The sequence below is a fragment of the Hemicordylus capensis genome, chromosome 2 (assembly GCF_027244095.1).
Source record: "Hemicordylus capensis ecotype Gifberg chromosome 2, rHemCap1.1.pri, whole genome shotgun sequence".
NCBI classification, from domain to species: Eukaryota; Metazoa; Chordata; class Lepidosauria; order Squamata; family Cordylidae; genus Hemicordylus; species Hemicordylus capensis.
In genome coordinates, this window is record NC_069658.1 from 177,225,366 (window position 1) to 177,237,883 (window position 12,518).

A 12,518-nucleotide genomic window follows, 5' to 3' on the forward strand; every position below is an offset into this window, starting at 1 on the left:
TTCCATCGGTTCTCTAAGAGGAAAGGAAGGATTGAGTCTCATCAGCACAGGAAGTGCGGAAGAGTCAGATCAGGGCTCACAGAGTAGAGGCAGATAGAAGAGTTGAGGGAGACCCCCACTCACGACCTCTACTCCCAATGCCCCTAGTGGTCATCATTAGGATAGTTGGTGCAAGAGGTCGATGCACTGGAACTCCATCTCCAACAATTGTGACTGTGTGATTGGAAAGGCTGGTGCTACACAACCAAACGAAACCCCCCTCCTCTCTCTGGATGAGCTGTTATGGCCCCCTTTGCCTCTTCCCAGGAATCTTGCTGGCCAGCTAATTGCTCAGCTAGGGAGGCATCTGCAGTCAGTGACATCTAGGACAATGAGGACTAGTCATCCTGAAGAGGTGATAACGCACAATGTAGCATTACAGTGTAAGGACTGGAGGGAGGACTAGGCCTCGCTTAGAGCCAAATCAAAGGGACCAGCTCAGAGGACTGGGTGGGATTCCTGGCTCCACCCCCAGCAGAAGCTCTGGTCTCCTGGTGAGTCTGTCCCAGGAGGAGGAGGAGGAGGAGGAGGACCCCGAGGAAGAAGCAGGCCGAGAGCTGCTGGGGAGATGGGAAGGCCGCAGCCTGTGAGGAAGAAGGACCAGGACATCCGTGCAAGGCCTCCGGAGGGAAGTGGTTCTTCTGTACGGATCGCTGGGGATCTACATTGCCAGGTTACTGAGACCTCTCTCTGGTCATCTCTTTGGTGAAAAGTCCTTACTGCACCACTTTTCCTTGGAATCCGAAACGAAATCCTGGCTGCTCTGGGTCTGCCTTTGGAGGCCGAGGACTGCTCAGCCCTTGGGGGAGGGTTTGGCCCCTTAATCCCCCACCCCCAGGCACCGGATATGGGGAGCGTGTTTCCCCACATCAAAATAATAAAGTGGATGGTGGCAGCAGCCTCCTGGGAACCCCTTCCGGGCAAGGATCCCACCCCAGTGAGGGAACTCCTCCCCGCTCCCCCTGGGCCTCTGGCAGGAGTCCTGACACACACACAGGAGGAAAGGGATCTGGCTTGGAAAGACCGGCTTCTTCCTGCCTGAGGGATGGTGAGTCCTCCTTGCTGCCTCTCTCTGTGGGCACCAGCCAGAACTGTGGGCAGCGAATGCCTTGTGCTGAATCCGTGTTGCCGTCCTGGTATGTTTCAAAGGGTTTCTTAGGGGGGTGGGGACAAACCATCCATCCCAGAGGGAGATAACTAGGAGGAGGATGGAAGGCACAGACAAGACCGAAGATCGGAAGTCTCCGTGAAGCCCGAGCTGTCCATTGATTGGAGTTACCACATCTCGACTTCTGCGAGACCTTTAGACTAACACTAGTGTCATCCCAATCTTGATTCTGAGATTGCCCTGGATGGACAAATGTTTCCAGGAGTCCAGATCTGCAGGGCTTGTGCCACCCCCACCCCTCATAGCCCACCAGGAGTGTAATGAAACTCCCTGGTTCTGCTTACTTCCCAGCACCGCAAAGACAGGGGAGTTGCTGAGCATCCATCAAGGCCCTTTCCATGCCTGGTGGGTCAGCAGCGGTGCAGCCACCTCGTTGACGAGAGCTGCTTTCTGTCGGTTTGGTTGACCTTTGGGGGGCTTCATCAAAAGGGAAGGTGGATTCTTCATTGCTTCCTGTGTTTGAAGCGGTGTCTGTGGTTAGGTTTGCCCTCACAACAAGCCTGTGAGGTAGGTTAGGCTGAGAAATGAGTGACTGGCCCAGAATCACCCAATGAGCTTCATAGCTGAACAGGGATTTGAACTCGGGGCTCCCCAGTCCTAGTCCAACTCTACACCACACTGGCTCCAGTGTGGACAGCTATCGGATGCAGAAGTTGGCCATTCCTTCTCCTTGTCGCCTATGTGAGGAGGTGTGTCAAGCTGCACCTTTTCAGTCACTTCCCCATTGCAGACTTCTTGTTAGTCTTGTACTGCACTGTCTCAACACTCGGTCCCAGTTTGTATGTTTCTGGAAGAGTGTGCTTGTCTGTGGCTGGATCCCATACCGCTCAAGGAAGGGATATACAGGCGGACCTCAGTATCCGGGTGGGTTCCATTCTCCGCTACAACCGCCTATTCCGAAACGGCATATACCAAGGCATTAAGTCAATGAAGAAATCGCTGGGGAAATGGCCAGAGAACGTTTAAAAGAGTGAAACAAAGCACCCTACTGTGCTCTGTGGGCACCCAGCTAGCCACCCACCCACCCCCGTCTTAGTCCTTTCCATTATTCAGCCAATTTTTTTGCAGAAAATAGTGTTTTTAAAAACTTAATGAGCTCCCTTTTACAAAACGGCATCTGGAAATATTTTTGGAGGATATTTTCGGGCATCTCCATACCGTGGATACACAGAAATTAACCATTTCTTTTCCATGTAAGCCGGGGTCGGTTGTCAATTGCCCGACCACGGATATGCTAAACCACAGATATAGGATCCATGGATAACTGGGTTTGAATTCAACCTGAGGACAACTTCAGCCATGCCCTTTTAATTCCACAATGCTCCCATGATATCTGTAAAGAAGATCCAAAGCAGGCCCAGGGAATGAATGAAGGGGTTTCCTTTCATATCACCATCTCTGGAAGGGCTAAAACGGGTTCTGCTTTACAGGCAAGCCCTGTTCTCCATGGATCCTCCTACTTATAATGGCCAGGAGGCACGTTGGTGCTGGCCCTTTCTGGTCCTCTTCATGTAACCTCACTTAGCGACTTGGACAACTACGAAGCAAGAGAGTGTGAAGGGGGAGAAAAATGACACAGCACCAACAAAATGAAAGTGGAAAGCAGGGTGGGGAGAATTCCCCAGGTGCTGGTAGATTTTTCTCAATGTTGTTATTGGTATATTTTCACAAAATAGTTTTGGTGTTGCCTGTGTGCTAACAACAACAAAACCAGCTCACTGACTTCTAGCAGAGGTTTTTACTTTTTAATGGCATATTAGATAGATAGATAGATAGATAGATAGATAGATAGATAGATACTGTAGATAGACAGATATTTTATTCACGACCCATGGTCAGCTTATAAAACAACTAAAAATGGGAGAATAAATAAATCCTACAAAAGATTAACAGTTGCTAGAAAATAATAAAACATCGGTCACATACAGTACCAATCAAAGACTTAACTAGCAATTGCTAACAAGAAATAGAAATAGAAACTAAAACTTCAGGAAGAACATATGCATGAAATAAAAAACTGATGTAAAAACATAGTATGAGAGCAAAACTTCGCCACCTTATATGTAATAGATGGAGAATGATCTGTCAAAAGATAAGAGACACAAAAGTCTTCTAAGCATCCTGGAGAGGGTGCCAGACAAGGAGATATCAGGGAGGGTCTTAACTCTCTGTAAAACAGACAAGGGGGGAGGAACACATGTTGGATGGTTTCAATCTCCCTATAACCACAAGGGCAGATTCTATCTTCCCTAGGTATACTCTTTATTCTCCCCGCCTGCACAACCGACAGGAGCAGGTCATACCTTGCTCTAAAGCAGGGCTGGGGAACCTTGGCCCTCCAGCTGTTTTTGATCTGGGATCGTGGAAAACTCGTGTTGCTTTTCATTATCCAGGATTCTCTGCTTCAGAGCCTGTAGAGCTTGATTATGGCTCAACAAAACCAGATAATCCATGGAGAATCCCAATGAAAGAATTTTAGCATGGATTGCCTGGGCCAAAGAAGATTGAAAACTATCAACCCAAATGGCCAAAATCCATCCTTGAGGAGAGAAGTTTATCCTAAGCCAAAATGCTAGGATCAACATCCAAGCTCTAGCCTCAATTCTCAGAATACCCAGATCAAATCTCAACATCACAGAATGAGCACATCTTGGTGCTCTTAGTATTGTCCTAAGAAATTGATTTTGCACAGCCTCCAGGGGTTTATAAGAAGGATAGGGGCCCTACTGTGCGCCATACAGTGACTGACTCCTTGCTTTGTTCTCCCTAGCTTCTCCAAGATAGGGCTGAGAAAAATTCCTGCCTGTAGCCTTGGAGAAGCCACTGCCACTCTGTGTAGAAAATACTGAGCTAGATGGACTAATAGTCTGACTCAGTATATGGCAGCTTCCTAGGTTCCTAAGAGGACAGCATCCAACAGGGATGGTATCCTAATGGAGAATTACACAGAGAAAGCAAGAGTGTGTTGGTGTGTTGAAGAATTTGTGGCTTTGGAGATTACAAACTTGGTTCAGGGGTGTCCAGCATCTGCCACATTCTTCTCCTAATCTAACCTAAGAGAGGTAGGCTGCAGCATTGACTGCTAGGTGCCATCCACCAAAGTGAGAAGCACAGAGACTTGCATCGACCAGCATGCCTACCAGGCGGAGGAGAAAGGTGTGTGGGTCTGCTGGCCCTCCCCTCCGCTCTGCTCTTTGGCAACACAGGCTTGCGCGTGGGCTTCTTGTATGTTACTGCGGATGACACTTGCACAAAACCATTCATGATCTTCTCTTTCGTCTCCCTGACGCACCTCAAGGCTGTCAGACAGATCAAGGAGAGGGACAGTACACACTTCTTTGCTTGTAACAACAGTTTCTAACTGAAGTTGAGGATTCCAATAGAAAAGGCTCTCTTCTAATGTGTTCCTTGGGATTCTCACTACTGAGTTTTGCATGGTGTCAAGACATGCTGCTCTCTGCTGGATTGACACCTCTTCCTGATCCGTCTGTTGTTTCTCATGTGGTACAAACGTGGTCACATCTTCAAGAGAAGTGTAGTTTTGTATTCCACAGCAGAGCAAATAATAGCAACTTCCTTACAGTACGTTCAATTGCAGACCTAATTCAAAAGGAGCATGGAAGTCTCCTGAGCAGAGACAAATGAAGAGGTTTATCTCTCCCTCCCTCCCTCCCTCCCTCTCGTAATGTCAAATACATCTCATGGACAGCATCAAAACTTCCATATGGCCTAGAAAGCTGGGCTTTGGAATATGTTGAAGACAATCTAACTAGCAGAAAAAACCAACAGTAGGATGTTGGTGCACGTGTTCCCAGGGTCAGTGCCAGACTCTTTTGCGCCCTAGGCAAACACATTGACACTCTACACTCTGCGCCCCCCTGAGGTCTGAGGTCTGCACTCTGCTGCCTAGTTGGCCTAACGGTAGCACCGGGCCTGCTTGTTCCTCACAAGGGGGACACAGAACTGTAAGGCACTTGCATCTAGACCTGAAACTTGCTGAAGGTGCCTCCGATTAGAACACTCTTTGAAAGTGAAGATCCTTTTGACATGTAATCCTGAACCTGAGACAAGGAAACCCTCCAACAGAGGCCAGGCTGCTTGCTTCTTGCCAGTGATGATGAGAACTTGCTGCATCTCTCTGTGTGAACTAGCCAAAGGTATGAGCAGGGACTGACTGATGTTGAATACATGTTGTGAAGGAGATGCCGACTGCTTTGGCTGCTAGCCCAACCAGAGTGGTCTCGCTTGGAGATGGGTCTCACCATGCCCTCAATCCCCCTTAGCAATGCCAGTCTCCAGTTGTGATGGTGGGGTCCCTGAAGGAACCAGCAGCCTCACCACCCACGGGCCGGTGAGCATGGTGGCAGCCTGGTGTGGGATCACTTCAAGTTCTGCCTTAGTGACCATAGACATGCCGTCTGCACCTACTGAGTAGCAGGTACTGGGTAGTAGTGGGTAGTAGGTACTGTCTGCATCTACATGAGTCAGCAGGGGAAAGGACCCCAAGCGTCTTGGGACGATGATGGTGCTGCTGTACCTGCGACCCCTTTCACCCCCTTTCTCCTGCTGGCAGCAATGGTACTGGCGTGCCCTCGGCTAGCAGCAGCAGCTACTGCTGCTGCTCCCAAGCCTCCAGGATTCGAAGGGCACTTGCAATAGGGGGCTCCCACCACACAGGCCCTGCTAGGGCCCATAGCCAGCCACAATGTACAACCTGGGACACACCCTGGCTACGGGCCCCTGCTGCTCCCATGGCGCTCTTGCGGAGAAGCGCCAAAAGATAGCCGGCCATTTCCACCGGGGTGAAAAGGCGCAGTGCATGCTGAAGGAGAGGCAGCTTGAGCTGGACCTGCCTGAACACCTGAACCCTCAGGAGGTTCCTACCCAGTGGAACTCTGACCTTCTCCGGGATGGTTTGGTTGGGGGGGTTTCTGCTTCATGCTGTGCCTCAGGAGAGGCAAGGAAGTTTGATTCTGTAAAGTCCTTTTTTCTGCACTGAGTGTAATGCTGTTCTCTTGTCATTATAACGACCTGGTTTTGCTGGTTCTCAGATTGACAAAAGCAGTACTTGGCTTCCTTCCTTCCTTCCTTCCTTCCTTCCTTCCTTCCTTCCTTCCTTCCTTCCTTCCTTCCTTCCTTGAGCTCTGGTTTGGTAGTCTGTGTGTGAGATGGTGTTGTGGAGAGAAAGGGACAGTGGCAGCTCAGCTCTATGTGTCTGTGTGTAATATTTCTTGGTGATTGCCATGATGAGCTCTCTATCTAGGGTTCCCTTTGAGGACGATCAGGAAGCTACAGTGGGTCCGGAATGCAGCGGCTCGCCTACCCATGGGTGCCAGAAAATATGATGGAGTAACACCTCTCCTGCAGTCATTGCACTGGTTGCCTATTGGCTTCCGAGTTTAATTTAAGGTCCTGGTTCTGACCTTGAAAGCCTTTCAGGGCTTGGCATCTGTCTACCTACAGACCCGCCTCTCCCTTTCCAGTTACATCCCTTCCGGTTAGATCGTCTCAGATGGCCCTTTTGTCGGTCCCTGGTTTCTGAGAGGTTTGGGGCTCTAGGACCCAGGAAAGGGCCTTTTTGGTTGCTTCCCCACTTCTTTGGAACACTCTTCTGGCTTCTGGGGGCACCAGAGCGGGTTGAGCATGATGGGTGCTACCCACCACCCAACCCACAGAGCAATTGGGAAATCAGGTGGTTTTTAATGATTTCTTTTTAATTGTGTCAGGGTCATTTCAGTCCATTGCCATACTGAGCCAGATAAAATTACATCTGGTGAGAGCTAGTCTCTCAGTTGGTTTTCTGGGAGGACTAGTGTTCCCATTGGTCAGCCTTTTCCTTCCCACTGTCAGCAAGGTGCCATCCACATTTCCAATGTCTTCTTTGTGGTTTTATTGCTGTTTTACAGCCCTGTTAACGCCAGCCCCCACCAACAGGCACAGTTACCATCCACATCCCCAGTCAGCTGGTGTGACTCCACAGACCAAGACATGGGTGACAGAGCATTCCTTCCTCCCCAAAGTTTTGCCCAGCAGCCAGGCTAGGTTTTGCCATTTGGTAGCAAGCCGGCTCTCTTACCGATGGATTATTGACTTGTAATGTAACCAATCAATGGTAGCCAGCCTTCATTCCAAAAGACTGTGTCCCACCCCTCTCTGTTTCTTTTTCCATTCCAGGTCTTAAGTCAGGAACCATTGAGTAGAGGGCCTTCCTCCACCCAGCCCAGTACATTCCCAAACACTTGCTGGCTTGCCATGATGCTCTGCTCTAGATGAGCTTCCGTGGGCTGGATCACCAGCCCTCCTCACACGATGAGATCTAAGATTTCTTCCTCCAGTGAAATGAAGCCAGCTCTGCCAATTCATCTAATAGCAGCAGTCCTGCACCTGGCCGTGTCCAGAGTCAACCAGCTGGACCCAGGGACGCAGGGATATTCTTATTGACCTTTTTTTCTCCTGCGCCACAAACTCCTGCTGCTTCCACTCCCGGGCTACTTGTCCCATTTGAGACCACTTCAGAATCTTTTCTATGTAAGGATGCCACAGTATTGCTTTGTCATAATATGTTCTATGAAGAAGGGAGAATTCAGTGTCAACTGAAAATCTCCCGGTTGGCCCCAACTGGAACCCGAAGCGAAGCCCTGTAGTGGTAACCAGTTCAGAAGATGGCGTTCCATCATTCCATCATTGGTTTCATTCAGAAAGACTGGCATGATGCTTTCTTCTCAAGTCAAGTCCCATGGTTGTCTTTTTCTAGAGTTACATGGCAAGCTAAAGAGTTTGGATATTATTCTGTAGGAAATGTAACTAAACTGGTTCAAGGTGTTTGAACTGGTTACCAAAACACTTTGGAAAGTGAATATTTGACCCCACACTGAACGGGAGAGTTCCAAAAGAATGACCAAGTTAGAAATGGTGTGACTCCCTGCACAGGTGGTTTCTTACTTTTCCTGGATTTAATGTATAAGCTCTTCTTCCAGGTTAATTGTGAGCACCCTTTCCCACTTCCATATGTCCTGGTGGTTTCTTGGCCCAATTGGAATCAAACACAATACCACAATAAACATGAGTGCTTTTTCAATGTTGCATTCTCAAGACCGGTTGTCACTCATATACTCATGTCTGATCTTTTCTCCCCGCCCCCCATAGAACGAGAACATTGAGGCGCTCCAGAGGATGATCAGGGCTTTGCTGGAGGAGGCCCCCTCTGTCTGGAACTTAATCAGCATCTTGAAGGTAAGTGCAATGAAAGCCCTATTCAGACATTCGGTAGTACATGTGTGCAGGTGTCTGAACACTGGTATGTGATTTTGTGTGCATGACTGTAGTTGCATTTGTTTTTAAAGTGAAACTGGGCATGGGCCCCTCACATGCCTGGTCCAGCTAGGAAGTGTCATGCAGTGCCTGAAAACAGGACTGCCTTTTGGTTACACGGTTTCCATTCACCCCTGAGCTCGTTCATGGTTCTTCTCTGCAACTTTGCCAGCTCTAACATAATCTGGCTGAGCTGGGCTGACCAGAACTGCACCCCATATGTCAAAGGTCTCTGCCCCAAAGCGTTGGAGCAGCTGTCTCGACCCAATTCCTCAGCCAGAAGGAGGAGGATGCACCATCTGGAAGCCTATTGGGCTACCTGTATTGCTGCCCCTCCTTCTGTTCTGCACTCCTTCCCTGCCCCATTGGCCCCAACTCCTGCCAATGTCTGCTTAAGGGTCGCATTCTCACCTTCTCCCTGCTCTCTTCTAGGTTGCGAAGAGTCTGCCTTTGCTGTAGGCAGATCTTTAAGTCCTCCCCTACCAGTGACTCCGCCAAGGGCAAGCCCCCCAGAGGGAGGTTCTTTAAATGGAAACACCGCATTGAGCCTACTCCAGCACCACCTCCAACTCCCACAGGGGGCTCCCCGGCAGTATCCGGAGTCACCATCGATGAGCAGGTGCCCCTGGTTGGGACTGGGGCCGACTCTTTGGGGAAGGTGAGACAGCTAGTGCTTGGGAACCTGGCAGACTTGTGGGTCTGAATGAAAAGGCCTTTGGTGAGAAGTCGCTTCCCTTGGGGAGATGCTAATCTCTCATTATTCATATAGGCTGGCTGACTTGGGATGTAACCTCGAACTGGTAGCCTGCCTTAATTCCAAGAAAGGGAATCCCCATTTTTAAATTCCAAATGGGAATCAAAGTCCTTAAACCCACTCACCCCCGACTCTTCTTCCCTTCCAGATCTGACTACTGGGATCTGACTACTGGAGTGGAGAAAATGGAAAGAGCTGAGGTAGGGATCCATTCAGAAAAGGGCCTTCCTCCCTAGAGCCCAGGACATTTCTCTGAGAGGCATTTGCCCCATACGGGATCTGAAAGCTCCCACTCTCTGCTCTGATCCCTTTCCCACTTCTGCATTATCCCTGAGAGGCAGAAGCAGAATATTCCATGGAGGGGGTGGGGTCCCCAGAAAGGACCTGAGAGCAGCCCACCAAGTAAGGGTGCCCGCTCCATTTCCAGGAAGGCACGGAGAGTCCTTCATCTCTAACAGCTCAATGCTTCTAATATTCAGGTCATCCTCTGCTGGACTGAATTCTTGACGTCCATTATTGACGGTATTAAGGATGCCAAGTCCTGTGAAAGTGAGATGCTGTCGTATGAAAAAGACAAGGCTGTGGATGCCGTACTAGAGAGTGAGATGTGGCAGAGAATGGAAGATGATGACCAAGCACAGGCTCAGTCAAAACCTGACTGCCAAAAGTGTGTGTTTGAGGCTGGTGCTATCCCAATGAAGTCCATGGGTACTGACCAACTCTCTTCTGCTCTTTGATCTCTGCCAGGAAATTATGGAGGACATCAAGAAGCATCCAGACCCTGGGTTTCTCTTGAGCCTCACCATGGACACTCTTACGCAACTCAGGTATGCTTATAGTCCACAGAGAAAGGGCAGTGGCAAACCAGGAAAGATCTGTAACTGGATCTCCCCCTTTTAAAAATATAGCTTTTAATTTGTTAAGTATTAGGGCCTTCTCCAAATCAGGTCCTTCCCAGACCGGGATTGGACCTTTTCAGGGAAAAGAGGAGAACCCATTACAGACCTTGCTGGGTTGCTATGTTCCTCTTCTTTAGAGGAGCTTCCATTGGCTGGATCACCAGTCCTTCTCACACTACAAAATATCATCTTTCTCCCTCCAGCAAAATGAAGCCAGCTCTGCCGTTCAATGTAAAAGCAGCCGTCCTGCACGTGGCGGTGTCCGGGGTGGATCAACTGGACCCAGGGACCCAAGTAAATTCTTCTTGGGCTTTTTTCTCTTGCGAAGAAAACGTGATACCGCTGTCATTGTGAGTGATTTTTCAATGTTGTATTCTCAAGACCGGTTGTGTCTCCTACTCATGACTTATCTTCTCTTTCCCTCCTTGAAGGAGAAAATGGCATCCTTCAAGAAGATGCTCAGGGGGCTGCTGGAGGATGCCCCCTCTATCCAGGACACAATTGGCATCTTGAAGGTAAGTGAAATGGAAGCCCTATTCAGACATCGGGTAGTAGATGTGTGCAGGTGTCTGAACACTGGTATGTGATTTTGTGTGCATGACTGTAGTTGCATTTCTTTTCAAAGTGAACCTGGGCACGGGCCCCTCACAGGTCTGGTACAGAGAGGGAGTGTCAAGCAGTGCCTGTATTCAACATTATGTATGAATTCCGGTCCTTGTGTCCAGATCTGCACCTGTGCACTGTCCACTCATGGTCCGAGTGTGGAACATAAGGTGTGAATGGGGCTTCTGACTTTTGCCTCTCCAACATCCGAACGTGGCCTGACAGAAAGAGGCAGCAGACCCCATTCTCTTAGTTTACTGTAGATATGTCTAGGTCATTTCCCTATTAGAAGTCAACTGGCTGAGAAGACAGAGAAAACATCACTCCCATAAGCAACCTTCAGAAATGTTGAAGATCTTGTCAACTTTATTGGGGGGGGGGGGAAGTGTTTATATGGAATTAGATCATCCTTTGATTCCTTTGGGCCAGCAACCAAGGGATCTTCCTGTAGTGGGACAAATTCCTTCCGGGCTTAGCTCTCAGTAGCATGGCAAGGGATGATTTAGGCCAGTGCGATGACTCTGAGCTGCTGTTTCAACCCACAGGAGCTCCACAAGTACATCAACTCGGAGAAGCCCCGGCTGCAGACTCTGGGCCGAGAAGCCTACATTGATGCTCTGGCTCACGTGGCCAGACTGCCCAATGTGGAAGTAAGTACCCTGCTGTGGACATTGCTTCAGCATCCTCTGCTTCAGCATCCTCTGTGGGACCCCTTGTCAGGTTCCAGGTTCAGAAGAAGACCTCCCAGTGTTCTTTGGTCACACGGGGGCTGCCGGGCAGCATACTTGCTGGAGAGAGGCTGTTTCCACTGGGGATCACCGAATGCCCCTGGGGACAGCAGCAGGGGCAGGAGGAACAGAAGAGAGCTGGCTCCCCCCAGTGTCTCTTCCAGCTGCCCAGTGCCCAGAAGAGCCACGCTACATCTTTGGGAATCCTCAACTTTGTATCCAACTGGATCATCTTCAATTCTTAGCTGCTTTGGATATGGTGTCACATTGACATGAAAAGTACCATTTCCATCTCTATTTCTGCAGCTGGCCACATGGAAGGTTTTCTTTCGCAAGGCAAAGGAATTGGATCATCATGACATCCAGAGCACCATCAAAGGTAATGCCAATATCCAGGGAATTGGGGAGCTCAAAACTGTCTCCTTGGAATCCCAGAATGGGCCTGAGCGACAAAGGTCATCGTTTGTCCAAAGAGCCCCAGTTTTGCTCTGACCTCTCTGTGGCAGGCCTCCCAAGTGGGCATGTCCCAAACTCCCAACCCCTCTCACAGGGGTAAAAACGGTTCTTGCAGGCAAAGACCTTGCAGCAAAACTGTGAGGTCTCGAAGCCATGCTTGCCTTCCGCTTTGCGAACCCCAAGGCAAAAAGTGACCCATTAGACCCTCCTCCATTTGTTCAACATGTATAAGTCCCTCCTTACCTAAATCAATTAACAACAGAATATTACTTCTTCTCTTCTCTTCTCTTCTCTTCTCTTCTCTTCTCTTCTCTTCTCTTCTCTTCTCTTCTCTTCTCTTCAGATGGCCTTGTCTTCGAGGACTTCCATGAAAAGGAGGATCTTTGTCTGATCGCCCATTTGCTTCCTTTTCTTTTTAATGCTCCTAAAGCTAGGAGAATAGCTGCCTGAAAGTATTATATGTTTTTAAGAATCATACATATCATACATATTACATAATTGATTTTAAGAATGACTTTGAAATGGTTCTGTATTGTATTTTGTATTTCCTTCACCCCTCC